Genomic DNA, 23,954 nt, shown 5'->3' on the forward strand with positions numbered 1-23,954 from the left:
CAATGCCTCTTTTGCCTCTTTGACGATGACGTGGCATGTTTCCGTGCCGGTGGCGGATGCGAACACGACACTACTAAAAAACGATTTGTAGAAATATCCCGAATTCTTTTTAGAGACGGACCTAAATTTGACCCCTTCTATAAATAAACCTAAGCACTGTAGCAACAAATCCGTCCCTAGAAACACTTTTTGTAGGGGCGGCTCACTCCCCAGCCCGCCCCTACAAATTGTGTTTCTAGGGGCGGCTCACCCCCCGCCAAACCGCCCCTACAAATGGCTCCATTTGTAAGAGTGGCCGGGGGTGAGCCGCCCTTATAAATGAATTTTTAAGGGTGGTTGACACGCCGACCCGTCCCTACAAATATATGCAAGGTTTTATTGTTTTTTGGCTCAAATGGAGCTCTCTTTGCCTCTCGTTTGATTTAGATGTCAATAGTGTGGATTAGCCATAGTTCATGCGAATACCAAGCATGTGGAGAGCCGCCTCTGCCCCTCCAATGCCAGAGTACTGATAGGTGGTACGCAACAGTCGTGTGGAAACATGTCCTTGAGTACTGATAGGTGGTACGCAACAGTCCACTTGGAACGAGTTGTCCAGGGAACGGTATCTCTTTGTCCTGCTGATTCTTCTGGTACGATTCTTCGGGAAGCCGAGTTGGAACTCCATCTCGTTCGACCCATACCAAATTCCATTTTTTGCATTCTTCAAGCACATACTTTTGAAATTTTACAGGAGGCGGATCTTCACAATTTGTTAGGGCTAGGCGAATCCTCTCTAACAACTTAGCACTAGCCACACAAGTCTGAAGACAGTTAAATTATCTTATTGGATCCCACGAGGGCCACCACTTCTTGGTAAGAGGAAAGGCATCAAAAATTGCCTTTGGAGGTATAGAAAGTAGAGGTGACCCATTCACGAGTGGCAGGTTATGTATTTAGCCTCTCTTTCTTGCAGCGGCACAGGAGTACTTTGAGTCTACAAATTATGGATCAATATCAAAGAGGAATCTTGATATTTTACCCCCCAAACACCTTTTGCGGCAAGTGCCACATTCTCATAATAGAAGTATGGTGGCTCAATAGCCGGTCCAGGTAGCAATCTGTTGTTCACTGACCTTAACCCGTTCGACAAATTAAAACCAACAATTGGTTTTGGGAGACGCGTTGGCTCATCATCCAAAGATTTAACATAAGTTCACAGCTACACGAATAGTGTGCAATACATAGTCACAACTCACAAAATCCACTTAGAAATAGAAGATTTAACAAAAGTTCAATTGCATCTCTACATTACATCGTCTAATGAATATTATACCAAAGCAAGAGGCAGTCAACATAATTAACATCGCCAATCTTGTACCCCCAAGGCATGTCAATGAAAATCAATGCACGGATAAGTGCGTTGTCCTTTGCTTCACTTCTGCGAGGAAGTGCTTTGCCGTAGATGGTGAACATTGGTTCTGCAGTAGGATCTGGCGTGGTTCGAAATTGAAAAGAACCCTAGTAGAGACCTTCCCTTGTATGTACCGATCCCTCCTCAGTCGAATAATAACCCAACTGCTCCACGGTTTGACATAAAATTTCTTCTAAACTCATCGCAGCAAAGGTGTTACCAAATATATCTGCAATGGAGATGGAATATAAATATTACAAAATGTTTTGATTAACAAAATTCACATACTATGTCATGTAGAAACTATCATAATTCTTTAAATTAACAAAATTCACATACTATGTTATGTAGATTTTCGCGTGAAAAGCTCTCACAGAGACTAACAATATCATATTGATTCCGTCGAAGTGCTTGGATTTTGAACCATGACAAATCTGGAATCAGATAACCATAGCTCTGAAGTTCCAAAAAGCATGCTTTTACAGCAGTTCTTTCATAAGTCATCTGGACTGGTGATTTTTTCCCACTAGCCACTATTGGCATCATGGTACCTGGATCTTGTCTTAACGGTATCTCGAAAGAGATTGTCATTTTCTTGAATTGTTGGCATTCTATGGTTACCACCTGAAGAGGTGTACCACCTAAGCATTGCAGTACCTCAGTAAGCCATTTAAAATAAGCGATCACCTACATTATATTAGAGGTAACATAACATTAATAAGTATCAACCATTCTTATTAAAGGCCAAAAAAAGATCCTAGACAAAAGATGGGTCTTACTATGCTTGGAGCTGTAATGTTCTGATGAGAACATCGTCCCAGTCTAGCCCTGTTGACTCTGCTGAAAGATATTCCAGGAGGCCGAGCAAGGGGCAAAGGGTAATCCTGATGCGGCACACCACCACCAAAACCACCACTTGCCATATGCCTTCATAGAAAAATTATGCATATTTCATACATAAAATAATATGTATTCAATTCTCAAATTTACTAGCTAATTTACATAATTAAATTTTCTATTCTTAAACTAATTAGATAATTTCACTAACTATATTTCTTATTCTCAAACTAATTAGCTAATTTCAATAACTACATTTCTTATTTTTAAACTAATTAGCTAATTTGAATAACTACATTTCTTATTCTCAAACTAATTAGCTAATTTCACTAACTACATTTCCTATTCTCAAACTAATTATCTAATTTCACTAACTAAATTTCTTATTGTCAAACTAATTAGCTAATTTCTCTAACTACATTTTTTATTCTCAAACTAATTAGCTACTTTCACTAACTACATTTCTTATTCTCAAATTAATTATCTAATTTCACTAACTAGCTAATGTTATACAGAAAAACAATAAAAATAAATCAAGAATCTCACCTTAGCTCAGATCTGGAGCGGAAGATCCGAATTGTGGGCGCCGGAGGAGCACGACTATGGGCGGCGGAGGAGGACGACCACGACCGGCGGAGAAGGCGCAGGTTCGGCAGGGCGGGGGGAGGAGGCGCGCGGGCGGAAGTGGCCGCGGGCGTGGAGGGCAAAGGAACGACGCGGGTCAGGCGCGGGATGGGGCGCGTGGGCGGAAGTGGCGTCGGGCGTGGAGGGCGACGGCGCTGGAGGTGGGGGCGGACGGGTCGGGCGGCGGCGGCGGCAGGAAAGGCTTGTCCTCTAGCTCTCTAGAAATGAAGAAAACCAAGTCCCATATTTATATGGACAATAATTTATAGGGCCGGGCGGGGGCATCACCCGCCCCTACAAATCTATTTTTGGGGGCGGTCCAGGCCGCGGACCGCCCCTAAAAATCAATTTGCCGCCCCTACAAATAGTTTTCCAATTTTGTTTGGAAAATTATTTAATCCTAAAACAATAGCAAACGATATATAAAAAATGTGAAATTTTCACCATAAGCGTATAACAACCTGTGGATCTAGTGAAAAATACTAAAAATAAAATTCTAGTTTTTTATTGTTTGAATGTGTGCAAAGGGCAAAGTTGCTCTTATGTTGTATGAGAGAGTAATGTGACTTAGTAGAGGTTAAAATTTGAACATATTTTCTTATGACATATACTGCAATGTAGTTTTATTAGTTTTGCTGTGTTTTACACATCAAAATACGCGTATGGTAAAAATTTCAGCATTTTTTGATAACTTTTACTATATTTTCTGATTTAAAAGAATTTTTGGAATAAATGTGGAAAACTATTTATAGGGGCGGGCGGGGCCATCACCCGCCCCTACAAATCTATTTCTAGGGGCGGGCGTAGCCACGGACCGCCCCTAGAAATCAATTTGTAGGGGCGGGTGACGACCCCACCCGCCCCAACAAATAGTTTCCCAATTTTATCTGAAAAATTATTTAATCCTAAAAAAAAGCAAACAACGTGAAATTTTCACCATTAGCGTATAACAACTTGTGGATCTGGTGAAAAATACCAAAAATACAATTCAGGGTTTTTATTGTTTGAATGTGTGTAAAGGACAAAGTTGTTCTTAAGTTGTATGAGAGAGTAGTGTGACTTAGTAGAGGGTAAAGTATTTCTAGAGGCGGGTGTGGACCCCACCCGCCCCTACAAATCATTTCTAGGGGCGGTCGGCGCCATGGCATGCCCCTAGAAATAGATTTTTAGGGACTGGTGATGCCCCCACCCGCCACTACAAATCGAGCTTCTATAAATATCTAAGGATTTAGAAAAATTTTCAGACTCCCCTAGCGCGCGCGAGAAGACGTCGTAAGGCTGCCAAAATTTTTGGTGCACCCCCGCCACCGTGCCCGCCTCCTCTCCGCTGCGCCCGGCCGTCTCCTCCCGCGCGGTGGTCCCCCCGCCCGCGACCTCCGCGCCGGCTCCCCCGGCCCCTTGCCCCGCTACTCACCGCTCATGGCGACCAACGCCACCACCCCAAGCTGCGCTGCCACCCACCCTCAGGTGACCAACCGATGGCACATTTCAACTATCAACACTTGACACTCTTTTAGGAAGAAGAGTTCAACTTGCATGCCCAAGTTTTTGCCGGCCTCTTAATAATTAGCAAGTTTCCTCCTTGTCCGCATACTCCAGTAGAAGTCCCCCGTTCTGTCAGTCGCAGCGAGCTACAACAAGTGATATTGAACAACACTGGGATAGAGCTTCCGCTAGAGAATGTCTTACGTTTGTTTGGCGATTATGTGCTGCTAACACGATCATACGACGAAGCCAGTCACCTCTTGAGTTTTCCATACATCCAAGTTGAGAACCATATCCTTACGATCGTAGGATGGACGCCCGATTATGGTTCCACTACTTTATTTTTGGATGAGTCTATTCCACTAGAGCACCAGATACAAGGTAGACGACAACAACCACAAGGAAATAGCGTACTGTTGTCGGTCGAAACCCACCGGCGAGCAGCGACGGGCAACACGAAGAGCCGGAAGGTTGCTGGGGCGCTGGCAGGCACTGCTCCCTCATCGACGGCCCCTCAATTCCGTCATGCGCCCGGAGAATGTGTGGAAAGCCGGGCGTGTCACCTGACCTATACCCGATCAGGAGTGTGCAGACGTGCTCCAAACAGTTTCCTGCGTACAAAGACACGTGTAAACGTAAGTCCGAGCCGTGGTCGGCTCCCCGGGACGACTCTTGCATCGGCTTTAAAGAGCCGATCGAGTCCTGGTGTCAGAGTAGATCTATATTTATCCATATATTGATGAATAAAGCAAATAACTATGAATCTGCTTCAATTAAATCTAATTAATCTGATCTACGATGGTAACAGCTTCACTGCTAGATCGGAACATCCTACACGTGATTAGGCCTAGCGAACATAACAGACAACTAAACCATAACCTAAAACAGAGGCCTAAGAACTAGCAAAAGCCGATTCCCGGAACAATCCCTATCAAGGCTAAGATAAATCATCTATTACACCACCGGATCATCCAATCCGTTTGCAAGGCCTAACCTAGCAGATATTACGCCAACTCTTAATAGTAAGAGCAAAGCATAACAGATCGGATCTATCAAACTTAAAAGAAGCAGGGTGTTGCCTCTGTGCAACTAATTCTATGCGACATGAACTAGCATGAGGTTGAAACGTGACTGCACAGAGACAACATGATATTCGTAGATGATAAGCAACGAAGCACAAAAGATCTACTAAAAGCCATGCTACGAACATCAAGATAACTAGCATTACTCGCCATCAAAAACGCTTCAGTACGAGTAATACCAAGGTAAAAGCAAGAACAACACTGCCCTGATCGCGAGAAACGATCAGGGCAGCATGGCGCTTACTTGGATGAAACCCTAGGATTAGGGGTGGCGATGCGCCGAGAGTTGTTGTTTGCGAGACGTGATGATGCTCCCTCTTTACGAATAACAAAGGGTACATATTTATAGTCCGGAGACTTGGGAAACAATCTAAACTAATCTTGTCCCGATTGGACTCTATCTCTAATCTTAAACTAAATCTAAGGATACATGGCCTATGTGGCCCAGATGCTCACGCAGGAGCCGATTTACAAGTCTTCTTGATCTTCTGCTTTAAGCCCATCTTGCTTCCGGCCCATAAATTAACCCTGTTAATTTATGGCGATAACACATGCCCCCCTGGTTTTGGCAATGATAGTTCCAAAACCAATCTGTCGCTTCATCTTCCCGTTAATGCTCATTAAACACACTGTAACCACCAAGGAAGACGCAACGTCTCTGCAACTGGCTCCTCGTAGAATGTGAAACTGCCGATCCGTCTCCCATCTTTTACTATTTAATCTCACCCCGAATCGGCTTTTCTTCACAGCGAACTCCTTCTTCCTCCGAAAGCCAATAGCGCAGAAACCACAATCCTCCAGCAACAATGGCGATCTCTTCTTCCTCCGACTCCAACTCCTTCGGAGACTCTTCTTCTTCTTCCTCTTCCCCTTCTTCTTCTTCCCCCTTCCTGCTTCTTCCGTCGACTCCATCCCGGAGAGTCGGGAGCCGACGCCAGAGTGGGACCCAACCACAGCGCACGAAGCGCTGGCTCCTCTGCACTGGGATGCAGAGGAGTTCAACTTCGGGGTCGCCTCCGAGGAAGACGAGCCCGAAACTGAAGGAGAAGACCTCCTGCTCCTGTTCCAAGAGGAGTCGGAGAAGGACGAGGAAGAAGACCCCTCTTCGGACAGAGTCGACTCTTCCTCGGAAGAGGAGATCGACTCCCCCACCGATGACGACGAACCGATGGGCGGCAAACCCTTTCAGTTCCTCGGGTCCTCTGAGGAGGACAGCGAGGAGGAGAAGAGCGGCGGCGGTGATGGCTGGAGCGACCTCGGGTCCGAAGGCGGCAGCAGCGCCTTCAGCAGCGACGACGACGACGACGACGATGACGGCAGCGACGACGACGGCAGCGGGGATGTGCCGGCCCGAAGCCCCAAGCGTCGTAGGTACTAGGTACCTACGAACAGTAGTAGTATCGTAGGGGTAGAATCACAAAGCCGAAGGATTGATTCCTTTGTAAAATCGGCTTTCCTTGAAATAAACTTTCCTTTAATGAAATCGAGTTTCTTCAATTTTGTGCGTCTTCGTTTACTTTCCAAAAAGCCGATGGCAACGCATCAGGCCCCTATAAATATCCAAGAGCCGACGAAATTCAAACTAGAAGCAACCCGCAAAGGAATAGAGTAACACTTCCAACTTGAACCGAACTCTTAAATCCGAGCATAATTCGAAAACCAAGCTCCACAAATTCGAGCAAGAACTCTCTCAAGCAGCCGGAATTCGAATCAGAGCCTACAGCAATCAAACCCTAAGTCAACAGATCTGAACCATGGCAGATTCTACAACTCAGACGACAAGCTCCGCAATCGATGATACGGCAATCTGCGGCCTGAAGGTAATATTCGGCCTAATCCTTTAGTTTTCTTCAGCTTTCCAAGCTTCTGAAACTAAAACTCTGAAACATGACACCATACATATACTTCTGAATTTCTGAACTTCAGGTGTCAGACATCCTTCTATCGCATCCCTCTAACCCAAAATCTTTCTGTCTTGGCCCACGAACCCATGAAAATCCCATAGATTTGATCTCTTGTGAAGCAAATAGGATTCCTTTTGTGAGTCAAAACATCGATCTGAACCTTTGGGCCGACTGCTTAAGAGCCTGGCCTAATCCACCTGAAAGCTGGATTACATGGTACAACAGAGTAGCAAAAGCTCACATGCCCTTATGGCAGGATTTGAACATAGCCGATGCACTTAGCTTATCACTGTCACCCCTTGACAAAGATGAAAATCTTCTGAAAACCATCGGCTATTTCTGGTCTGATGCTCTGAATTGTTTCATCTTTGGTCATGGAGCCATGACCCCTACTCTGCTGGATGTCACCATGATCACTGGACTAGACATTAATTCTCCTAATCCTGCTGCTCACAAAATGGCAGAAGTCCCCTTCAAACTTTCTTCCAAGGTTAACTGCACAAACTGGGGCACTTACATGAGTCAGCACATTAAAATAAAAGGTCCAGTGACTGAGAAGGAACACACAACCTTCTTAAATCTTTGGCTAGAGCACTTCATCTTCTGTTGTCCTTCTTTAGCTCCAACTAAGAACTATCTCCCCTTGGCCTATCACCTGGCCCATGTTAATCACACCGGCCTAGGCAAACTCTTCCTTGGAGAAACCTACAGATATCTCCATTTGATGACATCTAATTTGCTTAACAAAAAGAAACTGAGAACTGGAGGCCCTTGGTGGTTTATTCAGTTGTGGGCACAACTGTACTTCCAGCACTATATTCCCAACTTCCAAGGCCTAACCAAGAACTCCTTTCCTAATGAGAATGTCAAACCAATTAGATGTACTAGTTATGGCCAAGCTTTATTCAGTCTTCCTGGCAGTAAATTGAACTCAACAGATGCAGCAAATTGGTTCAGAATCTTCTACAAAGGACTAGATAATCCCCTTTATTTCCCATTTACTGAATCTGAATCCTTTGAAAACCCAACTGCCTTCAGATTAGATAACTTTGCCGATGACGACAGCACTCAGCATCTGTATTCTTTGATGATTCGACCTGGCTTCCTCCCCATTGGCATCAGCACCTCTAATAGAATTATCAAGCCAGGTTATGAATCTTACCAGCAAGTCATAGCAGCTCGGCAATTTGGCCTAGGACAGGTTCCTCCCCACTTCCATATTCACCACTTGGTGGAGAGCAGAGCCAATCTGCCTGATGGTCTCACCAGCTCAAGATGCTACAGCATGTTTGACAATCTCCACATTCCAATACCAGCCAATTTGTCCTTCATCTCCTCATCAATCGGCTTTGATACTTGGTGGAACATGTGGAAAACTCATGTCTTCGGAAAAGCTCTAGGTCCTCGACTGCAGCAAATCGATCTTGAATATGTAATCCCCGAGGAAGAGGTACTGAATTTATGCATTCATCCTTATAAGTCCTCCATCCTTTACATGACTAATCTTGCTCATTCTGTCAGCAGCAACAAGACGGTCCAGAACCTACGACCAGCACTGGGGAGCCATTCCACTTTCTTCTAACTGCTCCTGACGTACTCTTCTGCAAAGGGTCACCACCAATGAAGAAAGTGATAATGACTATTCAGCCAGACTTACTCCAGTCGGCTTCCAAGCGAAGACAAACTTCTGCAAGTGTTGCCCCCCGAGTCTTGACCAAGAAAAGGAAGATGATCACGAGGCGTGTCATCAAGAAACTAGTACCATCTTCTTCGACTCCATCAGAGTCCAACACCAACCAGGTAACTCATCATTCAAGAACTTCCGTTTTATACACATGTACCCTGGTTGACTGTAATTTTATTCCCAGGACGCAGCTGAAGACATCCCCAATGCAGAAATCCTGGAACAACATGAGATGGCTGCAACTCCTGATGCACTAATGGATGCAAACGAGGAACAAGCCGATGCAGTAGATGTCATTGACGTCAACACCAGCTATAACAGGACAGTTGCTCTTGAACCGTCCAACACCTCTTCTTCAGAACAGGTAACATTTCAAAGCCAATTCTAAACTAGCCGATAGCTTCATAAATGCATCTTGTTCTAACTCCAGATATGCCTATAGAGCTTTGAAATTTCAGGTTTGCTTTCCTTTGACCCTGCATCAATGGGTCTGACTGTCCCTGGAGTAGAGACATCATCTCTGCAGCAATCGGCTAACTTGGCACATCAGCTTCAACTCATCAAGGATCTACTATCTGCTCCAATCACTTCTCTGGTTGATGATTCCAGCAAGATAAAGAACATTTTCGAGCAAATAGAATCCTAACTCCCGGAACCATTGCAAATCAAGCTCTGGCCAGCCAGCAACCTTCCATTCTTTCGGATAGAAGTGAGTAAAGCACAACAAAGGATGGAAGCGCGTCGCTCTCAAGCTTCTCTGAAAGCTGACATTACCCAAAAGTGTAAGGCCCTCAACCAGAAGAAGGCAACTCTAGATATCAAAGCTGAAGTGTCTCCCAACATGAAACTCATCCAGGCCGAGGAAGCTTCCATTGCAAACTCCAAACAAGAAACCCAGAAAATAGCCGAGCAGATACAAGCAGAGTTTGCAGAGATCAGCACCTTGAGTCGGCAGATAGTTACAGGTGATAACAAGGATGACGAAGCAATCATAGCACGAGCAGACACCGTCCGCACAGAAGCCATCCACTCCATAGAAGAATTCCTGAACCAGTAGATAGGCTCAAGAGACAATTAGTACTGCCTGTTAACCTGAAACTTGTACTTGTTTAAAAACATCTTAAGTCGATGGTTACACATCGGCTGTTCGCTTCATATGCATTTTTTTGTCGGCCAACTCAACGTGTTGGCCTATCTTCTCTTTTTTTTACTGGCCAACTCAACGTGTTGGCCTATCATCATCATCATCATTTTTTTTGTCGGCCAACTCAACGTGTTGGCCTATCTTCTCTTTTTTTTTACTGGCCAACTCAACGTGTTGGCCTATCATCATCATGATTTTTATTACTGGCCAACTCAACGTGTTAGCCTGTCATGATTACAGCCAGATGGATCTCATCGGTTCTCGTTACTCGCCTTCCCACATGCTCGGGAAGTATTTCTTGAGATGTTGACCATTGACAGCAACAGGAAACTTGACGCCGTCCAATTCCTCGAGCATGTATGCATTCCCAGGCAAGACCTGATCAACCTTGTATGACCCATGCCAAGTTGGAGACTATTTACCAAACCTTTTATGTTTAGTTCTCAATGGCAATACTGCCTCCCAGACCAAATCTCCGACTTGGAAATCCTTAGGCTTGACCTTCTTGTTGTATGCACGGGCAACTTTAGCCTTATTTTCCTTGATCTTTTCCAATGACCAAAGTCTTAGCTCTGTCAGGTCCTCCACGTTGTCACTCATCAAGGCTGCATACTGTTCAGCAGATAAATCATTCTGAAATTCAACACGGCTTGATCCAGCCGTGATTTCCCATGGTAACACAGCATCCTGGCCGTAGACTAGATGGTACGGCAACGTCTTGGTGGACCCATGACATGAAATACGATATGCCCACAAAGCTTCTGATAACACCTCATGCCAGCGCCTAGGATATTTATCGATCTTTCTCTTTATGAGCTTGATGAGGCTCTGATTGGATGCTTCAGCCTGTCCATTAGCTTGGGCATAATACGGAGATGATCTGATCAGCTTAATCCCCATGTCATCGGCAAACTTTCTGAACTCCTCCGATATAAAGACCGATCCTCCATCAGTCCTAATGGTCTGAGGGATCGCAAACCTGTGGATGATGTGCTCTTTGACAAAGCTGATCACATCTCTTGACGCTACTGATCTCATGGGCACTGTCTCTACCAACTTTGTGAAATAAACTGTGGCAGCTAAGACCCATTGGTGACCCTTGCTAGATGACGGGTTGATCTGACCAATCATGTCCATGGCCCAACCTCTAAATGGCCACGGTTTGATGATAGGATTCATTACTGATGCTGGCACTATCTGAATCTTGCCGAATCTCTGGCATGCTTGACATCCCTTATAATATTTGAAACAATCTTCAAACATAGTGGGCCAGTAATAACCCGATCGCCTAATCAGCCACTTCATCTTATGAGCCGATTGGTGAGTACCGCAGGCTCCTTCATGAACCTCATGCAAGAGCCGATTTGACTCTGAAGGTCCCAGACATTTGAGCAGTAGTCCTTCCAAGGTCCTGTAGAACATGTCATCCCCTATCAGAACATACTTCATGGCCTTGAGTCTTATCCTTCTGGGTGCCCCCCCGAGCCGAATCCTTCAAGTAATTGAAGATATCGGCTCTCCAGTCTCCAGGTTCCAGAAACTGAACCTCTACGTTGACTCCATCGGCTGTCTCCTTGTAGCCAGAAGCCATCTGTGCCAAATCATTGGCTTCATTGTTCAGAGTCCTGCGTATCCAGTGGAAATTGATATACCTGAATTGTGACATCAACTGACGGCACTGCATCCATATCAGAAATAGAGCCTCGCTCTCACATCTATATTCTTCTGTGAGCTGAGAAATCACCAACTTTGAATCTCCAAAAATTTCCACCGCTTCTGCACCAGCTTCGAGGAGTAGTTCCATCCCTTTGCGAACGGCTTCATATTCCACCAAATTATTAGTGCATGGGGCGGTCATTCTGATAGAAAAGGAGTAAGTTGCCCCACGAGGCAATACCAACAGAATCCCCACACCGCACCCATCATCACAAGACGATCCATCAAAGAACATAGCCCAAGCACGAATAAATACCGCAGCAATATCAGTGCTGATCCTGTCTGCAACAAGATCCGCCAGTGCTTGTCCTTTGACTGCTTTTGCAGGCTGGTACCGGATATCGAACTCTGACAATGCAAACATCCATTTTCCAAGTCGGCCTTTCAGGACATGAGCCGACAGCATGTGCTTTATGACATCCGATTTGCATATGACAATTGTTTCCGCCGAGAGCAAAATATGACGAAGCTTCGTACATGTAAAGTATAAACAAAGGCAAAGCTTCTCGATTTCAGGGTACCTGGTCTCGGCGTCTAACATGCATCTGCTGAGGTAGAAAACCACCCTCTCCTGGCCGTCATGCTTCTGAACCAATACTGAAGCGATGGAAGTGTCACCCACGGATAGGTACACGTAAAACGGCCTATCATGCTGAGGAGGAACCAACACTGGAGGTTTGAACAAATATTCTTTAATTTCATCGAAAGCTTGTAGCTGTTCTGTCCCCCAGCGAAACTCATCATCGGATTTGATCTTCACCAAACCCATGAACGGCTCAATGCGTCCAGACATATTAGAGATAAATCGTTTGACGAAGTTAATTTTACCGATGAGCTTCTGCAATTCTTTCTTTGTAGTAGGTGGCTTCATCGTCTTCACGGCTTCTTGACTCTTTAGGCCGATATCGATTCCCCGTTCATGCACCAGGAATCCCAGAAATTGACCGGCCGACACGCCAAACGCGCACTTCTTTGGGTTCATTTTGAGCCCAAACCTTCGAGTCCATTCCAGAACTTGGCGCAGATCTTCTAGATGCCCCCCCAGCTGATTTAGACTTGACCACAACATCATCAATGTAGATTTCTACCAATTTGCCGATGAGATCATGAAAAATGTAATTCATGGCACATTGGTACGTTGCACCGGCATTTTTCAGTCCAAAGGTCATAACCAAGTACTCAAACAAGCCGACTGCGCCTGGTACTCTGAACGCGGTCTTGTTCACATCTTCCGGAGCCATGAAGATCTGGTTGTAGCCGGCATTACCGTCCATGAAACTCATCATCTTTGTGGCCGGCAACTGCGTTGATCAATGTCTCCGCAACAGGCATCGGGTACTCATCCTTTGGCGTCGCTCTGTTGAGATCTCTAAAATCAACGCAGACACGCCATCGTCCATCCTTCTTTTGCACTGGTACCACACTGGAGATCCATTCTGCATACCGGCATGGCCTGATGAACCCAACATCTAACATCTTCTCCACTTCTTTCTTGACTTCTTCTAGGACTTCGGCCTTCATCTGACGTGCTCGTTGCTGAAATGGCCGAAACCCCTTCTTGAGCGGAGCCGATGCTCGATGATGCTTCTATCCAGACCGGGCATCTCAGTATAGACCCATGCAAAACAATCCCGGTACTCGTTTAGTAATGCAATCATCTCCTCACGCAAGACCGGATCCAACTTCTTGCTGATAAATGTCGGTCGTGGCTTATCCCCAGGACCGATGTCAATCTCTTCCAAATCGTCAGCTGACGTGAACCCGTATCCTAGTTTGCCGTCGTCTGAAAAACCAGCTGCGAACGCAGGCGAATCTTCGTTATCCAAAAGATCAGCGGCAAACACAGGAAGATGACAAGAAAAATTTTTTGGCCAACCGCACGGGCTGGCCGCTTCTATACTTCCATTATCACTCGGAACCAAATAGTTGATGAGTGGCCAACTGCCAGAGCAGGCCATCGTGTTTACATGATGTAACAATTCCGAACTCACACAGGATTTTTCTATTTTTTGGGGCCGGTCGCCGGGACCGGCCTCTCTATCTCTATTACATATCGTGGCATCCCAGGATGCGTCTACTCTGTGAGGCCAGTGGATAAGACCAGCCTCAGTCCGTTTTTTGTCGCCTCGATCCGATCACAGTCTTCCAGGGCAATCCTAGAGATCGGCTCTTGTCCTTCTGCATCCCAAGCATGCATATCCGCGAGCGAGACCTCGCTGGAATCGTCTGCAGGGACCACTTCTACTTCATCGCCATCCCATTGGACGAGGTATTGATGCATTGTGGAAGGGATACAACAGTTGGCATGAATCCAGTCCCTCCCAAGCAGCACTGTGTATGTACTTTTGCTGTTAACGATGAAGAACGATGTTGGTACAGTCTTGTGGCCTACTGTCAGCTCCACATTAAGAACCCCCATCTCCTCTGATGGTTGTCCATTGAAGTCATTAAGCATCACATTGGTCTTGATCAGATCCGCAGAAGAATGACCCAATCGGCGCAGCACAGAGTATGGCATCAGGTTGACCGCGGCGCCAGTGTCGACCAACATCCTATTCACAGGCTTGCCGTTGATGAAGCCCTTGAGATACAATCCCTTCAGGTGCTTGTAGCTCTTCTTCTTGGGCTTCTCGAAGATGATTGGCTGTGGGCCGAGATCCAGCTGTGCGACAGGCAAGTCCTCCGGTTGGGGTGCTCGAAACTCCGATGGGAGCACGAACACCATGTTCACATCAGCTGATGGCTTCTCATCGGCTTTTGTCTGCTTGGGTCGCCACTCCTTTCTTGGAGGGCGCCTCTCCTTCCTTCGCGGTCACCTGACTTGCTCCGCGAGATCCGGACGCGCCTTCCTCAGCATGTCGAGGTACTTTGCTTCCGCTTCTTCTAGATTGCGCAAGCGCTGCACTCTGCGCTTCTGTGAGCGATTAAGCCCGTCAGGACACCACCGTGGGCGATGGTACCTGTCTTCTTCTTCTGGCTCAGAATCACCCCCGGATGGGCGCCTCACATGGTTATCTTGACGTGTTCTGGGCCCTAAGCGCTGGAACACCGATGTCTGGTCTTGCTGGTGTCCTCGAGGCCTGCACTCCAAGCAATCATCTATAGTAGGCAATCGGCTCATGCCGGAGTTCCAGCAATACCTGAAGAACGGGCAATGCCAGTGGTTGCGTATAGCCTGGCGTCTCCCCAGTGTCCTTCCTGTGCGGTGCTCGTACTCATCCTCTTCCGATTCGTACCGGCGGCGGAGGTTGTACTGGTACTGGTACTTTTACAGAAGCCGATTAGAAGTTGTAAGCTGATTGCGGATGTGACGCACCTGCTCTTCAGTCACATGCCGCTGTTCCAGTTCGCGTTCACCCTGCGGCCGTGGTGACCAGAGTCAGCGGATGGGACCCCGGTCACATCTACTGTGGGAGTGGTGACCAGAGTCAGCTGATGGGACCCCGGTCACATCTACTGTGGGAGTGGCGGCCTGACGCCGCCCGTCCTTTGAGCCGTGGTGGAGCGGCTGGCTTTTAATGCCTTCGTACAACGAGCGGTTGGGCGGCGGGGCTGTTTGTCTTTTGTGCCGAGGGGTGGCCTCGAGCGAGGCGGAGATCGGTCGCCTGCTCGAGGGAAGATCCGCTACCCTCGAGCGAGGCGGAGATTGGTTACCTGCTCGAGGGTAAATCCGCTACCCTCGAGCGAGGCGGAGATTGCCCAGCGGGCCTGAGAGGTACCCTCGAGCGAGGCGGAGATCGTTCCACGGGTTCGAGGGGGATGCGAATGGGCCGCATGCTGGGCTTCTTCGAGTCCTTCCCTTTCCTCTGAATGAGAAGCAGGCCGTGGGCCTTCATGGGCTTAGCCGTCTTATCAGGTGTTTGTGTTTTAAAAAGCGGTCTTAGTACCCCAATTTGGGTGTCCCTAATTGTGGCACCCGACAGTAGCCCCCGAGGCTTTGGTTGAGTCATGGGATTCGGCCAAAGGGTAATTCGGCGATTTCTTCCTTGACGTGTTTAGTCAAAGTCGTGCACCTGCTGGGCGCGCCTGAGCGCGGGCCCGGCGGGTGTGACAACACGCCGGTCGGGATAGTATGCCCGTGGGGGGTGTACTTCGAGGCGCGCGCCTCTTTGTTTGTTTGTTTGAAGGACAAGACGTGTCCGCGCACTGAGGGGGGCTAGGGCGACGGTGGCACCCGCTGCTTGGCAGCTGGTGCTTTCATCGAGCTGTCCCGTGCGTAGGGCCTTGGCCCCGGCATTCCTGGTTGCATTACGGCGCGCCGTTCGAGGGCAGCCGGCCAGAGCCGATGCTGCACCGCTTAGCGTCCAGGGGCTCAGCTCCGCTTTATTTCGTTCGGTCGTGTCTCGGCGCGGTGACCGAGGACATCCTTTACTCGTGGAGTGCCGCGTCGTCACGGGCGATACAAGCCTCCGCTCTTCGACAAGCTTGAAGCTTTATGCCCGGCGCAGCTATAAATAGGGGTCGTGGGGTTCCCTTTCTTCTCCAATCTCCCAACTCTTTCTTCCAGCCTTGCCTAAATCTTGTAATGTTTCCTTTGCCTTTGTGTGACCAGCCCCCAGATGGGGTGGCCTGGCTTTCTTAGGCTTTTGGCGCTAGAAGAATGCTTGCGAGCGGTAGGGGAAGACCGGAGTGGGCGTGCGCTCCATCCCTTAGGTTCAGTGGGATCAGCAGAAGAGCATTGGGCCCGTGGGGTCATGCTTCTGCGATGTCCCCTAGCCTGAAGGGGGATGGAGGCGCCTGACCATGGCGTTAGTGCCAGGTTGGGCGGCTGTTCTTTGCATTGTCCCCCCAGGCGACGAGGTTGCTCTCGGGGAGACGGTGCGGAGGGCGCTGTCCGCCAGCTCGACCCCCCGCATGGTCTTTGGTGGAGAAGACGCTAGAAGAAGGCTTGCGAGGAAAACGTCCCGCGGGACCCGTGTGGTCTGGGGGCTGCTCCTCGCATCCCTAGCAGCCTCGCTGTTGCGTCAGCTAGGGGCTTGGTGCCTTTCTTCGCCGCTAGCTCCTCCCCAAGATAGGGAAAATTGCCACGTAGGTGGCAATGTGTTTGTATCTTTCGATGGTTTCGCGCCGGTAACCGTTTGTAATCTTTATTTGTATTTGAGTAATAAAGTCCCCTTTCCCCTCTATGGGGAGGCTGATCGAGGGTATAGGGGAGAACAGAGAGTTATGACCCTCGAATATGTGTGAAGTCTCCTCCGCGGGGGCGCGTCAGCGCACCCGCGGGTGTAGCCCCCGAGGCCTTGGAGGAGAGTTTGTGCTCGTCCAAGGGCTATAAACGTTGTCTCACTGGGTAGCTTTGCTGGGGCGGCTGCCCTGCACCTTTTTCAGCCGGCATCGGCACTCTTTCAGCCGGCCTCGGCATTTTTTAGTGCTGGTACAGTGGCCCAGCGTTCAGCTTAACCTTCAGGAGAGCGCACGTCGACAGCAGAGGGTTTGATTAGACACGTGGAGCTTCACAATGGACGGTTGTCGACTTATTCAAGGGTGTGGTTTAAACCGTGGTGTGAGGGGAGCCCCCGAGCCCAGGCCCGTGTGAAGGCGTTCCGGGGAACCCTCGACTTCGATTACGACCCTCGTCGCCCTTCCGCAGGGAGGAGGGGTGAAGCGCACCATGCTACCCATGCCTGGGCCGCGAGCTATGGCTGCTTCAGTGAGCTATTTAGCGGATTGTTCAAGCGGACATCCATGCCCCATTCGATAGGGGTCGGCTTGTGGTCCATAGACACGTCTCATAAAGTGCTTGTGAGGGTTCGCTAGGCGGGGCTCGAACCCATTCGGTAGGGTTCGAGGGCTCGATGCTCTCCCTCGATGGGATCCCCCTTCTAGGCACCCTCGACCGGCCTTGAACACTGTGTAGGATGTCTCGAACTTCGCATTCGAGGGTAGCTTGTACGTCACGTCCCTGTAGTTCCTGACTCTGGCGATCTGAGGCGTCTGTCGAACCCCCTGAAGGGCCTGGCTTCGAACCCCTAATCAGTAAGGCCTCGGAGTGCGATTCCTTCGAGGGTAAAGGGACCCCTGAAGGAATATTCTGTTTTGGTTTGAAACGACGCGGAGTCGCGAGTCATGCGCGCGGGTCTTGCGCTGGTGGTGGGCGACCTGGCCCGGTTCGTGCGGTGTGGTGTGGGCGCGCCTTTTCAGGCGACAGCCTCGGGCAGACGAAGCGGCGTGGGCGGCGGCTGACGGATGGGATAACACAACAGTCGCATCGCGCACGCCGGTTACCGTGCCACATTTATCGCTACGTGCGCGCGTGGGAGACTCCGCGGTCGTGGGGCCCATCCGTCGGTGACAGCAGAATCTACCGCATTCAATGCGGTAGATTTGGGCCATGGCTACGGATGCGCCCGTCATGGTGAATAAATACGAAGAGAAAGGGGATGTTTTGGGTTCACCTGGCCATTTGCCTCCATCCTGCCTTGCCTTCTCCGCCTTCGTCGCCTTCTGAACCCGTAGCCAAGAGCGAGAAGGAGGAAGGAGGAGAGAAAGAGAGAGAGAGAGAGACTTAGCCGTTTTGGTGCCTCCTTTCCCGCATCCTCCCTCGACTTGCAGAGATGACGGACATCCAGGAGCCCGTGCCATGGGGGAAGTCCTCCGCCACCATGGCGGTCCTGGAGCAGCTGGTCAGAGACCGGCTGCTACCGCGGAACCCCGACTCGGGGGCGCCGGCGTGGATTTCCCCGCACCCAGACGAGACCGAGCCGAAGCCCCCGCAAGGCTACGTCGTCAGCTTCGTTCGCCTCCACGAGCGAGGCTTCATCGTCCCCGTCAGCAGGTTCATGATGGCCTTATGCGAGTACTACGGGGTGGAGCTGCACAATTTCAGCCCCAACTCCATCTCGCAGGCGGCGGTCTTCGTCGTCGTCTGTGAGGGGTACCTCGGCATTGAGGCCCACTGGGACCTCTGGATCCATCTGTTCCGCGGCGAACTCTTCATCGAGAACGCGCGGAACCAGCCGAGGCGGTATGTGCGCGCCGGTGGCCTGACGCTCCACGTCCGCCCGACCCGGAGGAATTTTTACATCACAAGCAAGATGACGACCAACAACTCCGGGTGGAGCAAAGGGTGGTTTTACCTTCGAAACTTCAGTGGCGCGCTCCGGGCGTTTACTAACAAAGTCCTTCGGGAGCGCCCGCCGAAGTGGGACTGGGGGGTGTTGCCCCCAGCGCAACAAGCCAGGCTCGAGGGCCTCACCGACGCGCTGGCGCGTTTGGCGAGGAAGGGGCTGACGGCAGCGGCTGTTATCGCGAACTTCCATCGGCAGAGGTTTATCCCTCTCGTGGAAAGGGCCCTGCCAATTTTCGAGCTCACCCCCGGGAGCAAGGTTGAAGGCTCGAGGACGTCAAGCAAGCTTCTCTCCCACACCAACGCCGCTCGGAGGGCGAAGTACGCGGTGGCGGGGTTTCCCCAAGATCCCGAGGATCTTTGGAGGATCAAGATGCGCCCCGAGCCGAGGTATATTTCCCTGGTAAGTTTTGGCTTCGAACTCGTCATGCGTCGTGTAGTTCCCTTCTCCTGACCCTATCTCGGGTGTGTTTTATAGGGGTTGAGGTGCGGCACCTCGAGGCCCCCGGCCCCGGAACAGCGCCTGATCAATCGCCTCCACGCGGAGAAGATGAAGAGGCGGAAGGACGCGGCGGAGGCGAAAGTCGAGAGGAAAAGGAAGAGGAAGGCGAGGCACGACAAGGCGTGCAAGCTCGCTCGCGCGGAGGGGAAGCCGCAGCCCGCCACACCTGAGTCCTCGGAGGAGGACAAGGAGGAGGCTCGGATGCCGGGGACCATGCTCTGAGGAGCGACGGGGAAGGTGTGCGCGCGAGCCCCCCACCGTTCTACCTGTGGGACGAGGATGAGGGGGAGCCGGCGGTGGCGGAAGAGATGAGGGCCGCGGCCTTGGCGCGCCCGACCCTCGAGGGGGCGGAGCGGGAGTCATCCCCGCCTGCGGCCGGCGAGGAGACGCCCACGCCCCAGGTGCTGATTTGCGGCGACGAGGCTGCGGCGGGCGAGGAGTCGTCCGTGCTGGCAGCTTCGAGCCGCCAGGCCGACACGGGGGGGGGGGGGGGGGCGCGCCCTCGGGGCAGTCTTCGAGGGGCGGCACGGTGGCTCGGGCTCGAAGAAGTGCCTCGAGGAAGCGGAGCATGAGTGCTCGATCTGGGTAAGTAATTTGGATTTCGTTTTTGTTACGTGTTTGGTGGGTATCTCGATCCCGTTGTCCTCAACTCGTGTCTCTTGATTTCCAGTCCCGGGGCTGTTCCCAAAGACGTGGTGCATCTTGCCCCGGCCAAGGCTCTCAAGACCGGGGCACGCAGCACGCCGCACACAGCGCCGCAGCCCCAGCCTGCCGTGGATCTTGAGGCGGCGGCCGCGAGGCTACGGGAGGCCCTGGCACGAGGGGCCCGGGCAGCGCAGTAGGCTCGGGCACAGGAGGGCGACGCAGGCCAGAGCGGTGCCGAAGCGGCCGCTCAAGCTGACGGCGCCGAGGAGACCGGCCGGGGCGGGGCCGGTGACGCCGCCCAGGTGGCTATTGAAGTTGAGGCCGGTCAGGGCGACGCGGCTAGCGCCGCCCGACCGGATATGGAAGGAGAGGTTGGCGGGGGCGCGCAGGAGCGCCCTGCCAGCCAAGCAGAGGAGGATACCCTCGTCCACTAGCCCCCGAGGGCCGAGGGCGAGGGTGTCGCAGAGGAAGAGACGGCGCAAGAGGCGCCAGGGGTGGGAGGAGCTCCCACCTCAGAGACCGCCGAGGCCCGGGACGGGGGTACCGTTGTGGTAGTACCCGTGCCAACGGCGCAGGAGGGCGCGACGGCGGTGGTGGAGCTGCCAGACAGCAGCGAGGAGTATGGGGACTCGATGGACATCGACCCCGCTGCTGCGGCAAGTGCCGCCACGCACATCGCCGAGTTCGCGTCGGCCGGCGCGGGCATGCTTGAGGCAGGGACGTCCGAGGGGGGCCATCTCGGGGCGATCGTTCCGTTTGGGGTCCCCTCGGAGTTCCTCCGCAAGGAGCAAGAGGAAGAGGAGGCCTGGAACAAGCAGATGGGCGTGGGTCGGGAAATTTTGCAAGCCCTCGACCGCGCCTTCCAGCTCCACCAAAATGCGGATTACCAGGTCAGCCAGGTAAATACTACCCCCCCAAAAAATTGCTCAGATTCGGTTTTAGTTTTTTACGTGTCTTCACCCACGTCCTCCCCTTTCGCAGCAGCTGAGGGAAATCTCACGCGAAAAGAGCGCCGAGATGAACCGGCTGTACTCCCAGATGAGCCAGCTCGGGCAACACAACGCCGAGCTGGTACTCAAAAATATCGACACCAACACAAAAATGGCCGATCTGGGGGCGCGTCAGCAGGCGCTGGAGGAGGAGCTGGCGCGGGTTGCTGGCGAGCGGGACGCCCAGAGGGCGGCAGCGGAGCAGAAGGCCCGGGAGACCGAGGCACAAGCTATCGAGCTGCAGCGCCTTCGGACAGCGCTCGAGGATAGAGCTCGCGAGGCGAAGGTGCAGAGCGCTGAGCTGCAGCGCCTCAGCGCGACGTTCGAGCAACAGAAGGCCGAGCTCCTCCATAAAGAGGTGGCCGTGGTTGCGCTCACCGGGACCCTCCGGGAAAAGGGCGAGGCCCTTGAGGGGAAGGAGGTGGCCCTCCAGAACATGGGGGCCGCCCTTAGAGAGAAGGAAGCCTCCCTGTCCTCGCTCGAAGAGGCTGCCCGGACCCAGAGGGAGGAAGCGCAGAAGAACATCACGGGTGAGTACCTTTGGTTTTTCGTCGATTTGTTTTCTTTTGTGGCTAATGTCGATTTCCCTTGCTCAGAGCTGAGGCAAAAGGTGGCGGACGAGACCGCGGCGAAGGAAGCGGTCCACACCGCGCTCACGGCGGCACAGATGGAGGTTGCCGAGCTGGAGCAGACCGCCGTGAGCGTGTGTCAAGAGCTCGAGGGGAAGGGTGCCGTCTCGGGCAGTTCGGTGATCAGCCGCCTGCGCGCGCTAGGCGGTTGGATTGCCGAACATGCCAGGAGCACCTTCCGCCTTGGCGTCCTGCGGGCTCTCGCCGTGGCCTCGACGCATTACCTCATGGATCTCCAGAGGGTGTCGTCGGGGTACGTTGTTCCCGATGATGCTGACGCGGACGCCGCATCGGTCATCATGGATGAAGCCGACGCAGCCGCGGAGGAGTTCGCCACCGTCCTCGCCGAAAAGCTCGAGGCAGGCATCCCTTCCATCGCCGAATTCGACGCCCCTGAAGACCCGCAATGGGGGATGGTAGCCGGTAGGAAAGTTGGGCCTCGAAGCCCATGTAATAGATTAGTGTTTATATCATAGTCGCGCTTTGTAATCACATCCTATGAATATAAAAGATCTTATTTCGCAATTTGAATGTGTGGCCTGTCGAGGCCTTGTGTGCTCGAGCCTGTGTTTCTTTACTTTATTTCTGTGTTCTTGTATGCGACTTGGACGAACGTCTGCGAGGGGGTTCGCGTTCATAAGCAACGTAGGCGTAGGGTGGTGAGGGGGGTGCCGTATCCCGGAGGCGTAGGCGGCCCCACGACTCGGCTGGCCCCGTACCGTAGTTGCTTACGCCTCGCGTCCGTTTTTTCCAAGGATACGAGAAGCTTAAGGTCGAGACGGAAATATTTCGAAAAACATTGGCGACTTTTTGGGGACGTTCGGGGGTTCCCCCCGTAGTAGCACCCGAGGGAGGCTCGACTTTGCCGAGGGTAAAGCTGGGCGTACCTCAGTGTTAGCGCGCATCCTAGCCTTCGAGAGCCCAGATGGTTCCCAAAAATAAATCAGTAAAGCGTACTTTATTATTTCGGGAAATTGAAGATGCGAGTACGAGCAAATGCACAAAAAACTTGAAATTCTAAGGATAGAAACGACGTAGCTGTTGTATATTCCAAGCGTTCGTGAGGACTTCGCCTTTTTCGTTGGCCAGCTTGTACGTGCCGGGCTTGAGCACCTCGGCGATTATGTACAGTCCTTCCCATGGAGGTGAGAGCTTGTGGCAGCCCCTGTTGTCCTGTCGAAGCCTTAGCACCAAGCCCCCTTCGTTGAGGTCTCGGCGCCGGACCTCTGTGCTTGATACCTTCGCAAGGACTGCTGGTAGCGCGCAGAGTGGAGGAGCGCCATGTCTCGAGCCTCGTCCACTTGGTCCAGCGAGTCTTCGCGAGCTCGCTGGTTTCGTTGTTCTTGATATGCCTTAAGCCTTGGCGATCCGTACTCCAAGTCAGTGGGGAGGATAGCCTCGGCACCGTAGACGAGGAAGAACGGAGAAAAGCCCGTGGCTCTGCTCGGGGTCGTCCTCAGGCTCCAGATGACCGAGGGTAGCTCTGTGAGCCACCAGCGGCCGAACTTGTTCAGCTTGTTGAAGATCCTCGGCTTTAGTCCTTGGAGGATCATGCCATTGGCACGCTCCACTTGCCCGTTCGTTTGTGAGTGTGCCACAGCTGACCAGTCCACACGTATGTGGAAGCTGTCGCAGAACGCCAAGAACTTCTTGCCTGTGAACTGGGTGCCGTTGTCGGTGATGATCGAGTTCGGGACCCCGAACCTGAAGACGATGTCATTGAAGAATAGAGCTGCTTGCTCGGATTTGATCTTGCCGATGGGTCGATCCTCGATCCACTTGGAGAATTTTTCGACCGCCACCAGCAAGTGGGTGAAGCCCCCGGGCGCCTTCTTCAGCGGACCGACGAGGTCTAGTCCCCACACGGCAAACGGCCACGTGATGGGGATCGTCTGCAGGGCATGGGCCGGGAGGTGTGTTTTTCGAGCGTAGAACTGGCATCCCTCGCAAGTCCGCACGACGTCAGTGGCGTCGGCGACCGCGGTGGGCCAGTAAAAGCCTTGCCGAAACGCGTTACCCACGAGGGTGCGTGGCGCGGCGTGGTGGCCGCAGACGCCAGCATGGATGTCGCGGATCTGCTCCTTGCCCTCGGGGATGGGGATGCATCGTTGCAGGACACCCGAGGGGCACGCTTGTGTAGCTCATTGTCGATTAGAACGAAGGACTTGGCCCTCCTGGCGAGGCGCCGCGCCTGAGCACGGTTCGAGGGTAAGATCCCTCGAATCATCCAGTCAATGTACTGGATGCGCCAGTC

General features: G+C 51.6%; 1 pseudogene; it reads right to left on the reverse strand.

The window, feature by feature from the left end:
• Positions 1–442: 442 nt before the first annotated feature.
• LOC120662290 lies at positions 443–1,455 on the reverse strand (annotated as a pseudogene).
• Positions 1,456–23,954: the final 22,499 nt, after the last annotated feature.

This window comes from Panicum virgatum, chromosome 2N, assembly GCF_016808335.1.
Source record: "Panicum virgatum strain AP13 chromosome 2N, P.virgatum_v5, whole genome shotgun sequence".
Taxonomy (NCBI): domain Eukaryota; kingdom Viridiplantae; phylum Streptophyta; class Magnoliopsida; order Poales; family Poaceae; genus Panicum; species Panicum virgatum.